This window comes from Nicotiana tabacum, chromosome 7, assembly GCF_000715075.1.
Source record: "Nicotiana tabacum cultivar K326 chromosome 7, ASM71507v2, whole genome shotgun sequence".
NCBI classification, from domain to species: domain Eukaryota; kingdom Viridiplantae; phylum Streptophyta; class Magnoliopsida; order Solanales; family Solanaceae; genus Nicotiana; species Nicotiana tabacum.
Genome location: NC_134086.1, coordinates 83,962,948 through 83,987,132, shown reverse-complemented (window position 1 = coordinate 83,987,132; position 24,185 = coordinate 83,962,948). Strand labels below are relative to the sequence as shown.

General features: G+C 37.3%; 1 long non-coding RNA gene across 1 annotated transcript; it reads right to left on the bottom strand.

Moving 5' to 3' along the window:
• Nucleotides 1-7,535: 7,535 nt before the first annotated feature.
• LOC142182719 (uncharacterized) lies at nucleotides 7,536-23,815 on the bottom strand. The gene is made up of 2 exons (XR_012711709.1): nucleotides 23,310-23,815; nucleotides 7,536-10,508 (listed from the first exon to the last, which is right to left on the bottom strand). It is a non-coding gene; the product is annotated as an uncharacterized LOC142182719 (long non-coding RNA).
• Between the last annotated feature and the right edge of the window lie 370 nt (nucleotides 23,816-24,185).

Here is a 24,185-nt window from a genome sequence, read left to right as displayed (position 1 = left end):
ACTTACATTATGAGATATTTGCTTAATTAAAGGCTTAAAATGATGTTATTGATTAAATGGTTAATTCGGAAGTTGTGTCGGCTGGCCTAGTTTAACGATAGGCACCATTATGACTGGGGTCAGTTTTAGGGTCATGACAAGTTAGTATTAGAGCCTAGGTTATATAGGTCTAACGAGTCATAAGCAGGTTTACTAGAGTCTTATGGATCGGTACGGAGACGTCTGTACTTATCCTCGGGAGGCTGCAGAACCTTTAGGAAAAACCTCACATTCTTGAATTTTTATCGTGTGTCCTTAATTCAACTTGAAATGTAACTTTTTTATTCCTTCCACGCGTTCGTATGCGCGCATGAGTGCTCAGTATCATATGTGCATCGATGGCTTGTGATTCCCTTATCGAGGGGCGATATGAGATCTCTATGTGTTGATGTTGGGCCAGTCTAAAGGACTTGAGGTCAAGTTTTGCCTGTAGCTTGAGCACTGAGGTGCTGATTGTGTGAGAACGTATTTTTTGAATTTATATGTTCGGTAGTGTCCTTATTAGTGGAAGTGATGGCTACTATGTGATGAGTATGATGTGACTGTGAGATGTATTCATATTATTTGGATGTGACGAGAAGGGTCTGCTTGAGGATAGAAAGAACTATTTGGTGCTTGATTTCCATCTTGATTTGATAGCCCCAAGTTATGGGTGTGTGAAGAATCTTTTCATGTTTTCTAGTTGGGGAGTGAAGTAGATTTCATGTTACGATATGAGTTCAGACTCAGGAAGATTAAGTGATTGTGTAATGTTTATGATGGTGGAAGTGTATAAAGAGCTATTAGGTTGAGGCGAAGCAGGTGGGTTAACTCCTGCGGAGTGTTCTGAAGTTGTGTGATCCTTATGTGGTTTGTTGGAAGATCTCTTTTACCAGTGAAATATATACGTGTTGCAATTTGAATTTGGGTTGCTTAGGAGAGTGGGCTTGACTGTTACGAGGGTGAATGCGAGATTTGCTGAAGATTTGAAGTACTAGATGGTCGGTGTTGCACGAGCTTATGAAGGATTGAGTTTAATCTCGCTATGGTATTATGGTCGTAATAGAGTATATGCATTATGAGTTATTGGGTGTTTTGATCTATGGCTTTGAGCCAAGTGGGGGACTCTGCTATTAATTAGTTGATTGCACGATTATATGCTATGTTGGTTCCAGTTTGAGGCGTACTGGTGAATCAGTTACGGCTTACAGAGGTTGAGGCTGAGGATGGCTTAAGTAAAGGAAACTTCAATAAAGGTTATGTTATGCTGTATGGGTGTATGAGAATCACGGAATGACTTGAGTTGTTATTGGTAAAGGATGTACGGTGCATAGAACAGGAAGTTTCTTGGTTGCATTAAGGTGAGGTTACACTCTGCGGTGTTGGGGTGCTATTGGAGCACAGGTCGTTTGGTCCATTTGATCGGTCTAATTGTGGTTTGAGTAGAGTGGATGACTCTCAAGAATGGTTGTAATGGGTTCAAGATTGTACATGTAATAATTGGAGATTTTCAAGTTGTATATTTGGCTAGAAACTGAGGTTTGCATTGGAGGGTGTCAAAACTCATGGTATTTCTATATTATGATGGGATTCTAAATATTAGTATCAGGAAGGTGAAGGTAATGGCTTTGGGGTTCATAGGGAGACACTTCTGGGTAGGTATTTTGAATGTGGTGAATTTGGGAATATTTAAGAGAGTATCCAGCGACTTATGAGCTTTAGACTGTGTGGTTTTATGCTTGGGTCTTGTATGGTGAGTCTAGGTTGAAGAATTGTGGTGTTATAGCAAGAAGAAATATCAAGTTGAAGGTAAATCAGAAGGAACTTGGATAGATGGGATAGCTTGGTAGTAGGCCGGATCGGCATGGTAAGGATATGACTAGTTCTTTGGGTGCTTACAAAGTAATGAGTTTCTACAGTTGTATCGCGATAATTCTTTTGGGTTTTAGTGGCCTGCATAGCTTGGTTGAGTTAAAAGGATTCAGTCCTGATAATTTAGTTTTGTGCAAATAGAATTTGGAGAGTTCTTGATGGTTTCTACCACGGTTAGAGATTTACATTTTCTACGAGCGTGAGGAGCGTGGGATGTGTAGTGATTTTTTCTAGATGGGATCAATGGAAAGTTTTTGGCTAGTTGAGTACGTAGCTGCTGGTGGCTCGGAAGGGATATGAAGTTCTCATGTTTATCCTAGGATGGTATGGTATATGCGGTGTGTTGTGTAGGATTGAGATTGTCATATGTAAGGTCACGATTTAGTTTTAAAAGGAAGGTCACAAATTCTTAGGTACCACGGACAGTTCAAATGACTAGATAAATGAGATCACTGATTGGTGTGGCTTAATGAGGGTATACATTTTAGAATGGGCGATGTGTTTGAGTTGAGGATACTTCATTAGTATTGCGGCACTCTCTTCTTGGATCGACTGCTGATATTCGAGTTTGCTTGGTGGCACAGAAGAATTATAGGAGTACCTCTCGTAGGATGATTGGGTATTAGAGGTGTGTTGTATATTCGGACGGTGGAGTTGGGATCGGATATGGTGATTCGCATGCTGTATGGATTTGGAGATTGGGAGTTTCATAAATAGGATACGTCGTGGTTGTATATCGCGTATATCGGTCTTGTGTTGTAACTATTGGAGGTTTGGACACCCGAGTGGATCCTTATTGCTTAGTATGCAAGATTTTGGCGTGATATTGGGTATGGACTGGTTGTCTCCATGTTGTGTTATTCTAGGCTATTGCGCTAAGGCAGCGGCGTTGGCTATGCCGAGGATGCCATGAATTGAGTGGCAAGGTTCGATAGTTTATGTTCCCAATAGGGTGATTTCATTTTTGAAGACCTAGTGGATGGCTGGGAAGGGTTGCTTTTTCTTATTTGGCCTTCGTAATGGATGTCAGTGCAGAGACTACAACCATTGAATCAGATCCGGTGGTAAGGGATTTTTCGGATATGTTTCCTACTTCCGGGCATGTCACCGGATAGGGTTGTTGATTTCGATATTGATTTGGTGTTGGGCACCGTATCGTATGGCACCGGCGGAGTTAAAAGAGTTGAAGGAGCAGCTTCAGGAACTTCTTGATAAGGGGTTCATTGGTAGGCCAATATGGATGTGTGATTCTACATCGAGTCGGCTTGGTCGACTCCAAGTTGTATTATTGAGGGATGTGTTGATTCGATTGTAATTGAGCTTATTGGCGAGCTGGGGAGATCTATGAGTTATCGTTTGCGAGGTGTTGGGACTTGTTGGTTATAGGCACATGTGGTGCGGTTTTATTGGGGCTCTCAGTGGAATTCGAGCGGGAAGAGTATTGGGTATTGTTCGGCGGATGGCGTATCGGTTGTGTCCTTTTGGGTTGGTGTAATGTTATGTCAATTTATTTGTCGTGGTTATGATGATTTGCTTTTGGTTCTAGACATCAAATTGCGCATGGTTGTCGATTTAAGCATAGTAACTTGAGGTGTTTCATGTGGACTAGTGTTTGGATGAGGTCGCGCATTGGAGCGAAGTTATGTAGAGGTATGATCCTTCGGGTAGATTCGTGTGTTCTGGTTCTACGACGTGTGATGGGTTCTCAGCATTGTGTTGTGGTGGTACTAGTGAGCTTGTGGTACGGCTCTCTCAATTGAGTCATTTTTCATGATTTGAGTACGTTCAGATTGTTGCTTATTGGTGTGCGGATTGCACGAGTTGTTGCTTCAGATGGTATTGATGTGTTATGTCACCAGAGTATTTGTGTTGGATTAGATGAGATCGTTTGTATCCATAATAAATACAAACGGATTCGGTTTTAGCATGTTGGAAGGATAATATCGATGTTCGGCTAAGAAATTTGCTATAGTCCTTGCCAAGGGAGGAGTGGCTTCACGAATGGTTGATATGAGGAATAGTTATGGCTTTCTACATGTTTCTTTTATCATTGCCAGTATACGGAAGTGTTGGAATTGGGTTTTATTTGATAAGAGGCTTATTATCGAAATTCGGATGTTTTGAGCAATTGTTATGATTAGAAGTTAACGCTACGAGTGTTTGAGTTATGTGGTATATCATGTAATTACATCTGAGGTTGTAGGTATGGTTTATTACAACTTGTTCGGGCTTATTCAGAGTATAGATGTGAGATTCTGGTCTTGTGGATGATTTCAGAAGTGGAAATGTGATTCTAAGGTTTATAGGCTAGGTTGGATTGTGAAATTTCAGTTACATTGTGTTATCGGACCTATATGAGATAGGGTGATGTGGGATCACCCCCGGGTATGTGTATGGTAAGGTTACTTATCGATTAATGGTTTTCGAAACAACTCTGGGCACGTTCTAGGACGGACGTATGTTTAAATAGGGGATGTATAACGACCTGACCGGTCGTTTTGAGCTTTTGCACTTCGCTCGCCAGTTCTCGGTCATGACTAGCCCCGTAAGATGTATTATGAATTATCTAAATCATCGGTTTTGGAATTCAGGGTAATCAGAATGAATTTGGAAGAACAGTTCTCAGTTTGAAGCTTAAAATTTGACAAGGTTGACTAAATTTTGACTTATTAGTATATGATATCAGATTGGAATTTTTATGATTTGGTTAGCTCCATTAGGTGATTTAGGACTTAGGAGCATGATAGGAATGTGTTTTGGAGGTTCAGAGTAGATTTAGGCTTGAATTGGCGAAATTGGATTTTTGGCGATTTCCGATTGATAGGTGAGATTTTGATATAGGGGTCGGAATGGAATTCCGGAAGTTGGAGTAGGTTCGTTGTGTCATTTGGGATGTGTGTGCAAAGTTTCAGGTTATTCGAACGAGGTTTGATAGACTTTTTGATCGAAAGCGGAATTGAAAGTTTTGAATTAGCATATTTTGATGGTATGAATCTGCTTTTGGCTAGATTTGGAGCATTCGAAGGCCGAGTCAAGAGGCAAAGGTATCGTGGGCTAGAGTTTGGTCCAGATTGAGGTAAGTAATGATTGTAAATATTTTTCCTAAGGGTATGAAATCCCAGATTTTACATCGTTGTGCTACTTGAGGTGACGCACACGCTAGATGACGAGCGTGGGGTCGTGCACCTTTGGAGATTGTGACTTAGTCCGTCCCATATGACTATTAAACTGCGTATTTGATTGAAAACTATTTGTTATCATTGTGTTTTGGAAAGTATCATCATATTTTGGGCTGAATGCCATATTTGGGCCGAATGCCAACTATTTTGGACCCTTAGGGGATTTTTACTACTATTCCTCACTGTTTTGACTTCATATTTGTACTCAGTCATGTTGTATTATACTATTTTCATAACTCAACAATATTTACTTCGTTTTGACATTTTAAATGATATTTTGGGTTGAGCATCATGTTTTTACTGTTGCCCGAGTGGCTTGAGAGATTTCTGAGTGAGTGAGGCCGAGGGCCTGTGTTGTAAGGATATTATGGGATCGGGTTGCGTGCCACAGTAGTGTGGTACTGATTTATGATTATGAGGTCGAGGACCTAATTTTTTATGCCACGAGGTGGCTTGATATGAGGCCGAGAGCATGTTTGATTATTCCATGAGATGTCTTGTTATTGCGCTTGGGCTGTAAGGAGCCCTCCCGGAGTCTGTACACCCCCAGTGAGCACAGGTACCCAGTGTGAGTGATATGATGTATCCCGAAGGGCTGTTATTGTTTCAAATTTTTTCCCCAGGGGCGGTTTTGATTTATGTTATGCCCGAGGGGCTGATTACGAGTGATTGTGAGGTAGCCCGACGGGTTGGTTCTATTAATATTATGCCCCAGGGGCGGTTTATGGTACATGTTTCGCCCGAGAGGCTGTTTACATTTCTATCATGTTTACTCACAATTTTATCACTCATTTGAAACTATTGAAAACTGTTTTAAAAGGTTTTACCGAAACTGAGCATGATTTACGATGTAAATGATTTCTGTACTGTGTTGGAAATGTCCTGTATTTGTTGTAGTGTTTTACGTGGTTTACGTGTTTTCTTACTGCTCAGCTTTCATTTACTTTTATTATTTACTGAATTTGCATACTCACATTACTCCCTGCACCGTGTATGCAGATTTAGGTATTTTTGAATCCGGTAGCGGGTGTTGGTTGCTCAGTGGCAGAGTCATCGTAGTTAGCGAGGTAGTTGCTCGATGTTCGCAGCCCTGCTCTTCTCCCTCTTGTCTTCCTTAGATTATTTTTAGTATACTTTCAGACTCTTAATTGTATTTAGACCTTAGTAGATATTCGTGACTTGTGACATCCCAATGTTGGGCTTGCGTATTTATTCTGATCTGTTCATTTAGACTTACATTATGAGATATCTGCTTAATTAATGGCTTAAAATGATTGTTATTGATTAAATGGTTAATTCGGGAGTTGCATTGGCTGGCCTAGTTTCATGATAGGCGTCATCACGACCGGGTCGGTTTTACGGTCGTGACACACAATTTACTTAATAACATTAATAAATGCTAAATAAACCAATTCTAATGCATGAAAATAGGTTTTCTAGTGAATTCCCTAAAAAGTCAAAAATCGACCCCGTGCTTGCTTGGTCCAAACCCGAAATTCGGACCAAAACCTGATTACCCATTCACTCCCGAGCCCGAATATACAATTAGTTTTGGAATCCGGCCTTAATTTGAGGTCTAAATTCCCAAATTTTAATATTTCTAAGTTCTACCCAAAATTTTTAATTCTGACATGAAAACCCTAGATTCTAGGATGAAATCTTGTAAAAAGGAGTTAAGGAGTGAAAAAAGTGAGTTAAAAATCACTTACTTGCGTTTTGGGGAAGAAAGAGTGTTTGAAAAATCGCCTCTTATTTTTAGAGTTTTGGAAAATGAAAAATGGCTGAAAGTCTCGTTTATATATACCCCTCCCAGACCCTCACCGCTGACCGCATAAAAAGGACTGCGGTCGTGGAGCTCCACCGCGGACCGCGAAATATCAAGCGCGGCCAGGAAGACATGGCCTTGCCCACTATCACATTTTGTAACGAGTCACGCGTACGTGTACGTTGATTTATTTGGTATCATAACTTTGTCACGCGTACGTGTACATAATCACAATAATTTAAAACGCGTCTAAAATACTCCACCGGGTGTTCATAACGTTGTTGATACTGCCATGTTTTTGGTGTAATAATTACAAATTTATGATTGCAACTACTCCTCTAATTTAGATCACATAACCTTGAATCACGGCACATACAAGTACTAATTTCAAATAAGTAAAAGATTGGAATTTAAAGTTCTTCAAAGAATCAGTAGAGCTTGGTTTAAAGAAATTCACATTTTTGCTTTGAGTTTTGTTACTGATCGAAATGAATGAATAACACACTTAAACATGATCTAATTTTAGTCTTCTATCATTGAATGTTTTATCAGTTACTAATGAATTTACATTTCAGAATGCAAATTGAGCTGCTCCGTAATGGATTAAATATTAGCCCAAAGATCCAGATCTTGATATAAGCAACTACAACGTCAACGAATATAATTCAAAAACACTCGAGCCAAAATAATCTCAAAATATATTACAAGACATAAATAAACTATTGCTATGATTGACATCCATAATTTACAATTTTAACTCATTTGAGCATATCCCGTCAAATATTAGATAGAGAAATTAAGATTGAATCTTTATCAACACCATCTTTTCGGGCGAATTGGAATAAGTTACTGATTTTTATATGCATTGACTAATTTCTGTCAAAGAGCCAAAGACAAAATAAAATATTGAAGCTGAAAACAAATATAAAAAAAGTGAAAAATAAAAAAAAATGGCCAAAGATAACATACCAAGAAAAAGGAAGCACCAAAAAAAAAATTTAAAAAAGTAGCAACAGAATCACGTTTCGCTGGTATTCAAATAACTTCAGAAACAGACCATGTAAAGCTAAACAAAAACTACATGGATTTCATGTGTACCTATAATTCAGGTGACAGTAGAGTCACAAAAAAAAAATGAAGTCAGCAAAGAAAGAAGTCAGAGCTCAGCTAGCAGCAGTCAATGGATCCAGCAATCAACAACGAACATCTCTGGATTTCAACTTGAAAATCAACTTCAAATCCTCCTTCATTTCTCCGTTTTCTTCTCTCTTTTTCCTTCTTTGTATTTAAATTGAGATTTTAGATTGTTGTCTTTGGGAGAAATCAGTGAAGAGGGGTGGAATGTGTCTCGGCGGCGGCCTGGTATGGAGAAGGAGGGGTCAGTCGCTGCTGGGCATAAGGAAGGAGAGGGAAGGCTAGTGGCAGCCGCTGTTATTTTTTAGGGGGGTCCAAAATTAGGTCTCTTAGGGTTTAATTAAAGGTAAAGGGTGTTGAGCTAAGGGTGATTGTGGGGTTAGATGGGTTGGGAAGATTGGGCTTGCCGAAATTGGACTAAAATTTTCTTGAATTAGCTAACAGTTGGGCTTTTTAGAAAATCTGAATTTCATTAGCTACAAGTCTAAGTGCTCCTTATATAAAATATTTATAAAAATGTAAGACTACTCCTAATTAATTAAAATAAAGTTTAAAACAGAATTAACTCAAAGTGAAACTATTTTTGATATTTTCACAAGATTATACAAAAATAAGAATAAAGAAAAATGTGTTAAAGTCATGGTAAGATTAAAATAATATTATTATAAAAATATTAATAACCTAAACTAAAAAGAAATAAGATAAAACATGAAATTATTTTTGTATTTTTCAATTTTTGTGCCTTAAAAATAGAATTAAAATTAATAATAAAGTGAAATCCTATAGAAATAAACTCAAATAAATATCCTAAAAAAACTAGGACTATTAAAGGTAATTCTAATGTGCGGGTCAAAAATTACATGTCTACAGTTGTCCCTCTTTGACGGGAAGCACAAAGTGTTTCCATACAAAGAACAACAAGACATGTTTCTGACCCGGCCCTTGTTTAGAGAGACCAGAACTAAAAGAAAAGAGAATGTGACTGAGCCCTAGTATCTGAGCTGCCTACATATCCTTGGCTATAAAGGAATACGGCCACGTGTAGTTTATAACTGAATGAAGTGATGGAGTGTGTAAAGAGGACTAGAGAGTCGAGTGAGGTATTGTTCCGTCGAGGTTCCGGTTCGCGGTCCTGTTATTACATCAAAAATTAAAATTAAAAAGACTAATTAAGCCTATCAGCTACGAGTTACAAGATTCCTATCTATGAGTCTTCTAAAGCTTGATCCTGAGTTTTTGTTGGTTCTTCATGCGAACTCGGATCTGAATCTTGATGCTTGTTAGTTGCAGGTGTTAGTTCATTCTTCCACGGCTTCTTCGGATCAAGACCAGACATGCAGTGCTCGTGACTTCAGCCATGTCTTGAGCAGTTCACATCTTTTTTTTGCTTCTGCATTTTGGATTCACTTCTTTTTTTTCTTTTCTTTTCATTTTTGGACTGAGATTACTTATGTTGGTCATCTCGGATTGTTGACTCGCATTCTTTCCGCGAGGTTCTGCTACTTCTAACTTTAATTGAGTTCTGAAATGACTTCCCTTGTTTTCCATGTGGGCGCTTGCTACTGACTTGAAACTTGAAATAATTCCGAAACAAATTCCCTTGTTCTCCGGTGGGTGCCTGCTACTACAGCAAAATAGAAAAAATAAAAGAAACTTTTCTGCCCCAGTTTGCACTAGGAAGATTTGTGAGTTGTTAGCAGAACAATAAAACACCTATGCAAACTAAAGATTAATAACTTAAGAAAACTAAAAATTGACCTTTTTTTTCAAATCCAGACTTCCCTTTTTTTTAAAAATTATTATCCTAGGAAAAAATTCCTCAGACTAGGTTTTAATCTTAGGAGAATACTCATCAGACTAAGATTTTGATCCTAGGAGAAAATTCATCAGACTAGGTCTCTTTTCTTCTTTTTTTTTTGTATCTTATGGGAAAGATTCATCAGACTAAGATTTCTATCCTAGGAGAAAGTTCATCAGACTAGGTCTTCTGTCTTAGGAGAAAGATTCATCAGACTAAGATTTCTATCCTAGGAGAAAGTTCATCAGACTAGGTCTTTTTTTTTAATAATGATCTTAGGAAAAAGATTCATCAGACTAAGATTTCTTGTATCCTAGGAGAAAATTCATCAGACTAGGTCTTCTATCTTAGGAGAAAAATTCATCAGACTAAGATTTTAATCCTAGGAGAAAGTTCATCAGACTGGGTCTTCTTTTTTTTAATCTTAAGAGAAAAATTCATTAGACTAAGATTTCTTGTATCCTAGGAGAAAATTCATCAGACTAGGTTTTCTTTCTTAGGAGAAAATTTCATCAGACTAAGATTTTTATTGGGAGAGAAATCCATCAGACTAAGACTTTTTATCCTAGGAAGAAAAAATGTGAAGATCAACGGCAAGCTTTTATGCACAACAGCAAGACAAATAAAGGCAAAGATTTGAGAGACTTCCCTTTGTCGGCTCTTCTCTTCTTTTCTTTTTCTCCTTTTTTTTTATTTTTTTTTCTCTTTTTTTTGGAACCACTTTCCTTGCACTTCTTTGTTCCTGTTTCACACAAAGAAAAATTTATCAGTTTTGAAAATAGTGGTCGATCTGTGGCCTTGAGTCTTGGGCAGCTTGGCTACGTTGCACATTCGCTTTCAGAAAATTGATTGTATTGGTAATTGGTTGCACTGATGGGAGACTCTGTTGTTGCTTTCAAGGGGCCTTTACTTTCTGTATCAATCCTAATTTTTCGTTCTCAATGCCATTGGTGTTTTGTGGCTCAATCAGCCTTACCCCAACTGGAGATCTTTGCTTAGGTGACCTTTTCTGATATCTTGAATGACTTCCTGTTTTTTGAGTAATTTGTCTATCAGAGAGAATCACAAGTTATCTTTGCTTGCCCCAAGTTGGCTGACAAGAGTCTTTTGGGGAATCCTTTGCATGAATCCTCAAGACATGTTGACAGTAACAACCTAGTGCTGGCCAAATTTATTTTGTGCAACTGAAAAGCTGGTAGCAGATTTAGAAATTTTTTCTTGCTTATTTTGACAAGGACGGACTCAGAGTGAAGGACACAGTGATGCAAAAAAATAATATTAACAAGAAATGCCCCTGTCGGGGAGTACAAAAAGGAAGAATTTATTTCTTTCTTTTTTTTACGGTAACTAGCCTTAATGATCATGACATGCATTTTGGACTTAACGGCCTAATCTATCAAACTGATTCAATATTCCCTTTTACCATTCTTATGACCTTTGAAGTCGGGCTTGTTCGTGTCAACCCTTTGCATCAGCTTCACGACTCATATGTGACTAGTGGTGCCTCGAGGGGTTTTCACCAATAAGTCTCTCTCATTTATTTATCTCTTCTTACCATCGCCTTACAGTGCCCGTGAGGGTTTTCACTAGTAAGACTCTCATTTTTTTCTTTTGCTTTCTTGTGTGAGCAACTTGACAGTGTTCTATGTCGTGTGACAATTGTATCTCATTGCATACGTCTCTTGGCATTCTTGAAGGCTGATCAGGAGGTCTTTATTTGGAAGGTTTTTGGATAGGGTTGAAAAGAAAGGACGGCATGAAGGTTCAAAGTAGACTTAAAATGAGGGGTTGTGGAGTTACAACTCTTAGAATCCACCCTTATAAAAGTAAAATAAAATCTTTGCCCCAGTTTCAGATACTGGGGATTTTATGGATTTATTTTTGAATTCTTATTTGGTTGGACCGAACGGTGTAAGGCTGCCTACGTATCTTTTTTTAAAGGAATCAGGTCTAACGTAGTTCAAGCATCTCACCTAAACTATTTTTCATCTTTCTTTCTGTTTTTTCTTCTTTTCTTTTTTTTCTTTTTGTTTTCAAAACAAGTTTCCCCAGCTTCTATTTTATTGAGGGCATGGATCTTTGACAATTCTTTTCTTCTTCTTTTTTTTTTTACTTAGAACTTTCTAAAAGCTGCCCCAGTTTGTACTCTTGGGACATGGACTTTTTCCTTTTTTGCGATTCTAAACTTGATTCCAAAAGAGTGTGGTCAAAGAAAATAACACAGGCTCAAAAGGGGTAGCGAAGGATATAAAGTATTTGGATAGCAGAAAAAGGGCCTCCCAGCCTCAAGGACGCCAAACATAGTATCCTTTCGCAATCACGGCATTGATGAACATGCCTATCTTGTTGGTGAGTCGTGGTCGAAAGACACTTTCCATTTATTAATGTCAAACTCTCGACCAAGCTTCAATTGATTAAACATCCTCAAGTTCGATCTTCACAATGATTTGAAGGTGAATTTTACTCGACCTTAATTCCCAAATATTTCAACTCTTTATTCATCCTCAAAAATGTCTTGTTCTCAGTTATCCAATTCAAGCTTAAATCAATTTTCTAAGATCTGGCCAAAAATTCCGCATGCATGTCATATCACTAAAACTAGCGGGAAAAGAACTAAGCATGGAATGACACAAAAGGACAGACTGTATTTCATTGACTAAACAACAAGACAACTAACTTAAAATCCGAGTTACAACCCTAAAATAACCCGGCTAATGAAAATAGCAACAAAACCAGACAAATAAGACTCACACAAACAGAATAGAGGTATAGAAGGGTTTGACTCAATAAAAACAAATAAACTCTGGATCACAACCTTGAAATAACCCAGATAATAGAAAAAGCATCAAAACAAGCTACTAAGATTCCTTCCTAGTGAGGAGAGAATGACTTTTCAATTGCTAAGCTTGACATTTAGCCACAAATTTGCTCATCAGAATCACCATGGCCTTCACCAATTTCAGTCGGCAAGTTCCCAAGAGGATTCTCATACTCCATGTCACCAGGCATCATCCCCACAAAGTGTGCTTCATCATGTGCAGGTAAAGGATTCTGTGTGATATTCCAGATGTCATTGTCTTGGATCACAATTAGCTTTTCTTGGATCATCCTTTCTGTTTCTCTTTTCAAATCCCGACAACTTTTAACATTGTGCCTCTGGTCATTGGAATGATATTCACACCTTTTAGATGGGTCAAAGCTTCTTGCACGTGGGTCTACATGATTTGGAGGAATGGGTGTAATCATGTCATAATGCTTTAACTTCTCAAATAAGCTTGCATAGGACTCTCCTATTGGTGTAAAATTATCTTTCAACCTTTGTTCCCTTTTATACTGCTGGCTTGGATGTGGGTTATAGGGCAATTGAAAATTTTGTGGAGGCTGGTGAAGATTTTGTGATGCTCGTGCTCACCTTATTGGGTGATTTCGTGGCTAGACAACATACTGAGGTGCAGCAACAGAGTATTGTGATTTCCGAGGTGGATAGTAATGCTCAGGAGCATCAGCAAAAAACAGACGAGGCTGGTCATACCTTCGAGATGCTCTCCTAGGACCTCTTCTCGATACTGATTTCAGCATGATTTCTTTGTCCTTTTCATTCGTGTCACTAAATTTATTAGATTCAATCTGGACAGCCTGATTTGCGGCTTTGAGAACTGCTTGACTTATAATTCTTCCTATCTTAAGGCCATTCGCAATCATTTTCCCAATTTTGATTGCTTCTGAGAAGGATTTACCCACTGCGGACATCATGATTTGAAAATAATCTGGCTCTTGAGCTTGAAGAAAGATAGTGATTAACTCGTGGTCATCCATGGGTGGTTTAACTCTAGCTGCTTGCTCTCTCCATATAATGGCATATTCCCTGAAACATTCAGTTGGTTTCTTATTCAGGTTTGAAAGGGAATTGCGGTCTGGGGCGATGTCAATATTGTATTGGGACTGTTTGATAAAGGCCCGGGACATATCGTCCTAGAGATGCCAGTGAGAGGTGTTTTGATCCATAAACCATTAGGAGGCTACTCCTTTAAGGCTTTCCTCAAAATAAGCTATTAGCAATTCTTCATTTCTTCCTATATCTCTTAGCTGATTGCAATACCTTTTTAGGTGGGCTATTGGGTCTCCATGTCCATCATACTTTTCAAATTTGGGTATTTTGAAACCAAGTGGCAAACGAACATCTGGGAACATACATAGATCCTTGAAGGCAATACTCTTCTGACCTGTCAATCCTTGCATGGTTTTCAACAGTTGTTCTAAGTTTTTCAGTCTTTGGGTCATTTCTTCATGTGCCATCTTTCGGACAGGCTTCTCAATGTTTGCAGGAAGATCAAACAAGTACGAGTTGTACTCAGAAGAGTGGTACTGCTCTTGGTTGGTAGAAAATTATGACTCATGAGTTTTCCTCTGCACCACTATCGGTTGTGGGATAGTGAAGACGTGCATAACAGTAGTGGTTGTCTGATTGGTTGTCAATGGCAAACTTTGGGAGCGCACAACAGAAGTTGTAGTTGTAGTTGTATAGTTGAGATAATGACTGAACCCAGGTGGATAGGATTGATCAGACAATGAGACCGGCGTGGCAGTAGTCAAGATGGATGTGAGTTCTGGGAAACCATGAATAGGAAAAGGCGGTCCTTGGCCATTGGCGCATGCTTGACACATTTTAGTCATTTTCTGCTTCAGTACTGTATTTTCATCAACCACAGTAGACTCTTGTTGAACCCTCTGTCCCTAGGACTCTTGAGCACTCGTAACAACTTCGATGTCAGCTGTCATTTTCCCATGGATTTTGTGTTGTCAGCTTACCACAAACCGACCACCTCAAACTTTCTTCACAATTCAAAATAAACAACATGTTAGAATGGTTACTCTTCTCTTTGTTTTCTTTCCTTTTTTTCTCTCCTTTTTTTTTAAACCATTCGATCGAACCTGATGTGGGTTGCCTACGCATCATGACGCTGCATGGATCAGATCTTTGTGTAGTTCGGGAAGATTAGGAATAAAGTAAATAAGCTAAAAAAAATATTTGGATTTTGGACTTTTTCGAAAGAAATACTTAAAATGAATAAACAAAATATTTTTAGATTTCTATTTATTTATTTTTTTGAGAATTTTTGAAAAGAAAGACTTCTAAAGAAGAAAGAAAATATTTTTTTGGATTTTTTATTTCGGTTTTATTTGATTTGTTTTTCGAAATTTTTGAAAGAAAGACTTCCAAAGAAGAAAGAAAATATGTTTCATTTTTTTTTATTTCGAACCTTTTTTTTTGGGGGGGGGGGGGGTTTGAAAGAAAAACTTTTAAACAAGAAAGGAAATATTTTTGAATTTTTGGACTTTTATTTTGACTTTATGAAAAAATACTTCTAAAGAAAATATTTTGAATCTTGAATTTTCTTTTCAATTTTTGAAAGAAGAATGAAAATAAATTTGTATTATGAAAAGAAATTAAAAGAAAATATATTTATATTTTTTTTATTTAAAATTTGGGTCTAAAAGAAAGACTTTTCCAAAGAAGGAAATAAAGAAAAATATTTTTGAATTTTTTGAAAATTGTGGTCTCAAAGAAAGACTTTTCTAAGGAATGAAGTAAAGGAAAATATTTTTGCATTATTTGAAAATTGTGGGCCGGAACCGATGAGGTTTGCCTACGTATCTCGCATCCGGTTAGAATAAGACCTGTATAGTTCGACCAGTTTTGACATAATTGGGAAAATATGATATTAACTCACTTTCATTTATTATTATTTTTAAATACATTTTCTTTTCCTCTTTTTTTTTCAAAAGTTTTTTCAGAGTTACGATGCATTTTCAAATACCGAGGTTTTCAAAATCGGATGAATTCTCTATCCTCCCTCACTCTTGGTTTTTTTATTGGTTTTATTTCCTTAGCTGATAAACATACAAGCCAAAGAAAATAAATGTACAAATAGCACGTAAGATGCATCAGGATGGCCTTTCATTTCGGGTACACCTGCCCTAGACAGACTCAACCCCTGTGTTGAGTCCCCAAAGTCCAATGCACGTGATGCAAACAAACATTCCTACTAGGGATCCGGCATGAGGTTATGTTATTCTAGGTTTAAACCTGGGGTTGTGTTCTAGACATGGCTTACCCAAGCGGACAGCTCGAGCCGAGGTGGGGGCAACGTATCGGGAGCACAAAAGTCTACTTGGCCTTGTTGCTGACCCAGCGTCGTTCTATTTGGTATGACTTCTAACAGAAAAGTGGGCCACGCATACGTGTGCACCACATTTTTAGAAGACTCAGAAGGGAGGCGTAAGAAGACAGTTTAATACAGTTCAAATAATATCAAAACGGTAAATAAGCGGCAATTAGAACATTAGGTCCACAAATACAGTAATATCAACAAACAATAAAGCCAAGCATAAATCATATTAACAATCTCGAATTCTTGAACCCTGAACCAGAAGTTCTGGGTTCTTCATCCACAGCAGAGTCACCAGAGCTGTCACACCTCTTTTTTCCCGAAAGGGGGATATAAGGGAGTTTTCCCAATTAAAGTGACAATAACCAAAACGCGATTATTTATTCAAATTCAGAGTCGTCACTTGGGATAATTTATGGTGTCCCAAGTCACCGGTTTAAAATTCCGAATCGAGGAAGTTTGTGGCTCAATCAGCCTTACCCCAACTGGAGATCTTTGCTTAGGTGACCTTTTCTGAAATCTTGAATGACTTCCGGCTTTTTGAGCAATTTGTCTGTCAAAGAAAATCACAAGTTATCTTTGCTTGCGCCAAGTTGGCTGACAAGAGTCTTTTGGGGAATCCTTTGCATGAATCCTCAAGACATGTTGACAGTAACAACCTAGTGTTGGCCAAATTTATTTTGTTCAACTGAAAAGCTGGTAGCAGATTTAGAAATTTTTTCTTGCTTATTTTGACAAGGACGGACTCAGAGTGAAGGACACAATGATGCAAAAAAATAATATTAACAAGAAATGCCCCTGTCGGGGAGTACAAAAAGGAAGAATTTATTTTTTTCTTTTTTTTCTTTTTTTTACTATAACTAGCCTTAATGATTATGACATGCATTTTGGACTTAACGGCCTGAACTATCAAACTGATCCAATATTTCCTTTTACCATTCTTATGACCTTTGAAGTCGGGCTTGTTCGTGTCAACCCTTTGCATCAGCTTCACGACTCATATGTGACTAGTGGTGCCTCGAGGGGTTTTCACCAACAAGTCTCTCTCATTTATTTATCTCTTCTTACCATCGCCTTACAGTGCCCGTGAGGGTTTTCACTAGTAAGACTCTCATTTTTTTCTTTTGCTTTCTTGTGTGAGCAACTTGACAGTGTTCTATGTCGTGTGACAATTGTTTCTCATTGCATGCGTCTCTTGGAATTCTTGAAGGCTGATTAGGAGGTCTTTATTTGGAAGGTTTTTGGATAGGGTTGAAAAGAAAGGACGGCATGAAGGTTCAAAGTAGACTTAAAATGAGGGGTTGTGGAGTTACAACTCTTAGAATCGACCCTTTTAAAAGTAAAATAAAATCTTTGCCCCAGTTTCAAATACTGGGGATTTTATGGATTTATTTTTGAATTCTTATTTGGTTGGACCGAACGGTGTAAGGCTGCCTACGTATCTTTTTTTAAAGGAATCAGGTCTAACGTAGTTCAAGCATCTCACCTAAACTATTTTTCATCTTTCTTTCTATTTTTTCTTCTTTTCTTTTTTTTCTTTTTGTTTTCAAAACAAGTTTCCCCAACTTCTATTTTTTTGAGGGCATGGATCTTTGACAATTCTTTTCTTCTTCTTTTTTTTTTACTTAGAACTTTCTAAAAGCTGCCCCAGTTTGTACTCTTGGGACATGGACTTTTTTCTTTTTTGCGATTCTAAACTTGATTCCAAAAGAGTGTGGTCAAAGAAAATAACACAGGCTCAAAAGGGGTAGCGAAGGATATAAAGTATTTGGATAGCAGAAAAAGGGCCTCCCAGCCTCAAGGACGCCAAACATAGTATCCTTTCGCAATCACGGCATTGATGAACATGCCTATCTTGTTGGTGAGTCGTGGTCGAAAGACACTTTCCATTTATTAATGTCAAACTCTCGACCATGCTTCAATTGATTAAACATCCTCAAGTTCGATCTTCACAATGATTTGAAGGTGAATTTTACTCGACCTTAATTCCCAAATATTTCAACTCTTTATTCATCCTCAAAAATGTCTTGTTCTCAGTTATCCAATTCAAGCTTAAATCAATTTTCTAAGATCTGGCCAAAAATTCCGCATGCATGTCATATCACTAAAACTAGCGGGAACAGAACTAAGCATGGAATGACACAAAAGGACAGACTGTATTTCATTGACTAAACAACAAGACAACTAACTTAAAATCCGAGTTACAACCCTAAAATAACCCGGCTAATGAAAATAGCAACAAAACCAGACAAATAAGACTCACACAAACAGAATAGAGGTATAGAAGGGTTTGACTCAATAAAAACAAATAAACTCTAGATCACAACCTTGAAATAACCCAGATAATAGAAAAAGCATCAAAACAAGCTACTAAGATTCCTTCCTAGTGAGGAGAGAATGACTTTTCAATTGTTAAGCTTGACATTTAGCCACAAATTTGCTCATCAGAATCACCATGGCCTTCGCCAATTTCAGTCGGCAAGTTCCAAAGAGGATTCTCATACTCCATGTCACCAGTCTTCATCCCCACAAAGTGTGCTTCATCATGTGCAGGTAAAGGATTCTGTCTGATATTCCAGATGTCATTATCTTGGATCACAATTAGCTTTTCTTGGATCATCCTTTCTATTTCTCTTTTCAAATCCCGACAACTTTTAACATTGTGCCCCTGGGCATTGGAATGATATTCACACCTTTTAGATGGGTCAAAACTTCTTACACGTGGGTCTACATGATTTGGAGGAATGGGTGTAATCATGTCATAATGCTTTAACTTCTCAAATAAGCTTGCATAGGACTCTCCTATTGGTGTAAAATTATCTTTCAACCTTTGTTCCCTTTTATACCGCTGGCTTGGATGTGGGTTATAGGGAACTTGAAAATTTTGTAGAGGTTGGTGAAGATTTTGTGATGCTCGTGCTCTCCTTCTTGGGTGATTTCGTGGCTAGACAACATACTGAGGTGGAGCAACAGAGTATTGTGAGTTCTGAGGTGGATAGTAATGCTCAGGAGCATCAGCAAAAAACAGACGAGGCTGGCCATACATTCGAGATGCTCTCCTAGGACCTCTTCTTGATCCTAATTTCAGCATGATTTCTTTGTCCTTCTCATTCGTGTCACTAAAATTATTAGATTCAATCTGGACAACCTGATTTGCGGCTTTGAGAACTGCTTGACTTATAATTCTTCCTGTCTTAAGGCCATTATCAATCATTTTCCCAATTTTGATAGCTTCTGAGAAGGATTTACTTGATTTGAAAATAATCTGGCTCTTGAGCTTGAAGAAAGATAGTGATTAACTCGTGGTCATCCATGGGTGGCTTAACTCTAGCCGTTTGCTCTCTCCATATAATGGCATATTCCCTGAAACTTTCAGTTGGTTTCTTATTCAGGTTTGAAAGGGAATTGCGGTCTGGGGCGATGTCAATATTGTATTGGAACTGTTTGATAAAGGCCCGGGCCATATCGTCCTAGACATGCCAGTGAGAGGTGTTTTGATCCATAAACCATTAGGAGGCTACTCCCTTAAGGCTTTCCTCAAAATAAGCTATTAGCAATTCTTCATTTCTTCCTACATCTCTTAGTTGATTGCAATACCTTTTTAGGTGGGCTATTGGGTCTCCATGTCCATCATACTTTTCAAATTTGGGGATTTTGAAACCAAGTGGCAAACGAACATCTGGGAACATACATAGATCCTTGAAGGCAATACTCTTCTGACCTGCCAATCCTTGCATGTGTTTCAACAGTTGTTCTAAGTTTTTCTGTCTTTGGGTCATTTCTTCATGTGCCATCTTTCGGACAGGCTTCTCAATGTTTGCAGAAAGATCAAACAAGTACGAGTTGTACTCAGAAGAGTGGTACTGCTCTTGGTTGGTAGAAAATTGTGACTCATGAGTTTTCCTCTGCACCACCGTCGGTTGTGGGATAGTGAAGACGTGCATAACAGTAGTGGTTGTCTGATTGGTTGTCAATGGCAAACTATGGGAGCGCACAACAGAAGTTCTAGATGTAGTCGTATAGTTGGGATAATGACTGAACCCAGTTGGATAGGATTGATCAGACAATGAGACCGGCATGGCAGTAGTCAAGATGGATGTGAACTCTAGGAAACCATGAATAGGAAAAGGCGGTCCTTGGCCATTGGCGCATGCTTGACACATTTTAGTCATTTTCTGCTTCAGTACTGTATTTTCATCAACCAGCGTAGACTCTTGTTGAACCCTCTGTCACTAGGACTCTTGAGCACTCGTAACAACTTCGATGTCAGTTGTCATTTTCCCTTGGATTTTGTGTTGTCAGCTTATCACAAACCGACCACCTCAAACTTTCTTCACAATTCAAAATAAACAACATGTTAGAATGGTTACTCTTCTCTTTTTTTTCTTTTCTTTTTTTCTCTCCATTTTTTTAAACCATTCGATCGAACCTGATGTTGGTTGCCTACGCATCATGACGCTGCATGGATCAGATCTTTGTGTAGTTCGGGAAGATTAGGAATAAAGTAAATAAGCTAAAAAAATATTTGGATTTTGGACTTTTTCGAAAGTAATACTTAAAATGAATAAACAAAATATTTTTAGATTTCTATTTATTTATTTATTTGAGAATTTTTGAAAAGAAAGACTTCTAAAGAAGAAAGAAAATATTTTTTTAGATTTTTTATTTCGGTTTTTGTTTGATTTGTTTTTCGAAATTTTTGAAAGAAAGACTTCCAAAGAAGAAAGAAAATATGTTCATTTTTTTTTATTTCGAACCTTTTTATGGGGGGGGTGGGGGGTTCGAAAGAAAAACTTTTAAACAAGAAAGGAAATATTTTTGAATTTTTGGACTTTTATTTTGACTTTATGAAAGAAATACTTCTAAAGAAAACATTTTGAATCTTGAATTTTCTTTTCAATTTTTGAAAGAAGAATGAAAATAATTTTGGTTTATGAAAAGAAATTGAAAGAAAATATTTTTTTATTTTTTTATTTAAAATTTGGGTCTAAAAGAAAGACTTTTCCAAAGAAGGAAATAAAGAAAAATATTTTTGGATTTTTTGAAAATTGTGGTCTCAAAGAAAGATTTTTCTAATGAAGGAAGTAAAGGAAAATATTTTTGCATTTTTTGAAAATTGTGGGCCGGAACCGATGAGGTTTGCCTACGTATCTCGCATCCCGTGAGAATCAGACCCGCATAGTTTGACCAGTTTTGACATAATTGGAAAAATATGATATTAACTCACTTTCATTTATTATTATTTTTTAAATACATTTTCTTTTCCTCTTTTTTTTCAAAAGTTTTGCCAGAGTTACGATGCATTTTCAAATACCGAGGTTTTCAAAATCGGATGAATTCTCTATCCTACCTCACTTTTGGTTTTTCTATTGGTTTTATTTCCTTAGCTGATAAACATACAAGCCGAAGCAAATAAATGTGCAAATAGCACGTAAGATGCATCAGGATGACCTTTCATTTCAGGTACACCTGCCCTAGACAGACCCAACCCCTGTGTTGAGTCCCCAAAGTCCAATGCACATGATGCAAACAAACATTCCTACTAGGGATCCGGCATGAGGTTATGTTATTCTAGTTTTAAACCTGGGGTTGTGTTCTAGACATGGCTTACCCAAGCGGACAGCTCGAGCCGAGGTGGGGGCAACATATCGGGAGCACGAAAGTCTACCTGGCCTTGTTGATGACCCAGCCTCGTTCTATTTGGTATGACTTCTAACAGAAAAGTGGGCCACGCATACGTATGCACCACATTTTTAGAAGACTCAGAAGGGAGGCGTAAGAATACAGTTTAATACAGTTCAAATAATATCAAAACGGTAAATAAGCGGCAATTAGCACATTAGATCCACAAATACAGTAATATCAACAAACAATAAAGCCAAGCATAAATCATATTAACAATCTCGAATTCTTGAACCCTGAACCAGAAGTTCTGGGTTCTTCATCCACAGCAGAGTTACCAGAGCTGTCACACCTCCTTTTTCCCGAAAGGGGGATATAAGGGAGTTTTCCCAATTAAAGTGACAATAACCAAAACGAGATTATTTATTCAAATTCAGAGTTGCCACTTGGGATAATTTATGGTGTCCCAAGTCACCGGTTTAAAATCCCGAATCGAGGAAGTTTGACTCTGTTTCACAGTCTGCGAAACACAAAAATCTGGGTAAGGAATTCTGTTAATCCGGGAGAAGGTGTTAGACATTTCCGGGTTTCATAGTTTTAGCACGGTCGCTTTAATCATACTTGGCTTAATTTAATTGTTTAACCACATGTTTTAGAACCTATGTTCATTTTTCTTTTACGGCTCTTAATCACTTGGTTATGAAATCACCTTGAAACGAGTCCCGCGTACGTGTACCCATTTTGTTTGGTACGTCAAAAATCATATCATGTCACACGTACGTGTACATAATTAATGACACTTTATTATTATTAAGAAAACTTTGCCAAAGTCGCGCGAATGCATACCTTGATTTATTTGATATCATAACTTTGTCACGCGTACGTGTACATAATCGCGATAATTTAAAACGCGTCTAAAATACTCCACCGGTGTTCATTACTTTGTCGATACTGCCATGTTTTTGGTGTAATAATTACAAATTTATGATTGCAACTACTCCTCTAATTTAGGTCACATAACCTTGAATCATGGCATATACAAGTACTAATTTCAAAGAAGTAAAAGATTGGAATTTAAAGTTCTTCAAAGAATCAGTAGAGCTTGGTTTAAAGAAATTCACATTTTTGCTTTGAGTTTTGTTACTGATCGAAATGAATAAACAACACACTTAAACACGATCTAATATTAGTCTTCTATCATTGAATGTTTTATCAATTATCTAATGAATTCACATTTCAGAATGCAAATTGAGCTGCTCCGTAAAGAATTAAATATTAGCCCAAAGATCCAGATCTTGATATAATCAACTACAACGTCAACGAATATAATTCAAAAGCACTCGAGCCAAAATATCTCAAAATATATTACAAGAAATAAATCAACTATTGCTATGATTGACATCCATAATTTATAATTTTAACTCATTTGAGCATATCCCGTCAAATATTAGACAGAGAAATTAAGATTGAATCTTTACCAATACCATCTTTTCGGCCGAATTGGAATAAGTTACTGGTTTTTATATACATTGACTTATTTCTATCAAAGAGCCAAAGACAAAATAAAACATTGAAGCTCAGAACAAATATAAAAAAGTGAAAAAAAATATTAAAAAATGCCCAAAGATAACATACCAAGCAAACGAAAGCACAAAATAAAGAGCAACAGAATCACGTTTAACTGGTATTCAAATAACTTCAGAAATAGACCATGTAGAGCTAAACAAAAACTACAGGGATTTCATGTGTACCTATGATTCAGGTGGCAGTAGAGTCACAAAAAAAACCAATGAAGGCAGCAGAGAAAGAAGTCAAAGCTCAGCTAGCAGCAGTCAATGGATCCAGCAATCAACAACGAACATCTCTGGATTTCAACTTGAAAATCAGCTTCGAATCCTCCTCCATTTCTCCGTTTTCTTCTCTCTATTTTTTTCTTTGTATTTAAATTGAGATTTTTATATTATTTTCTTTAGGGGAAATCAGTGAAGACGGGTGGAAGGTGTCTCGGCGGCGGCCTGGTATGGAGAAAGAGAGGTCAGTCGCTGCTGGGCATGAGGAAGGAGAGGGAAGGCTAGTGGCAGCCACTGTTATTTTTTAGGAGGGGGGGTCCAAAATTAGGTCTCTTAGGGTTTAATTAGAGGGAAAGGGTGTTGGGTTAAGGGTGATTGTGGGGTTAAATGGGTTGTGAAGATTTGGGCTTGCCAAAATTGTGCCATCTTCTTGCCCGAAATTGGACTAAAATTTTCTTGAATTAGCTAACAATTGGGCTTTTTAGAACATTTGGATTTCATTAGCTAAAAGTCTAAGTGTTCCTTATATAAAATACTTATAAAAATGTAAGACTATTCCTAATTAATTAAGATAAACTTTTAAAATAGAATTAATTAAAAGTGAAACTATTTTTGATATTTTCGCAAGATTATACAAAAATAAGAATAAAGAAAAATATGTTAAAGTCATGGTAAGATTAAAATAATATTAATATAAAAATATCAATAACCTAAACTAAATAGAAATAAGATAAAACATGAAACTATTTTTGTATTTTTCAATTTTTGTGCCTTAAAAATAGAATTAAAATTAATAATAAAGTGAAATCCTATAGAAGTAAACTGAAATAAATATCC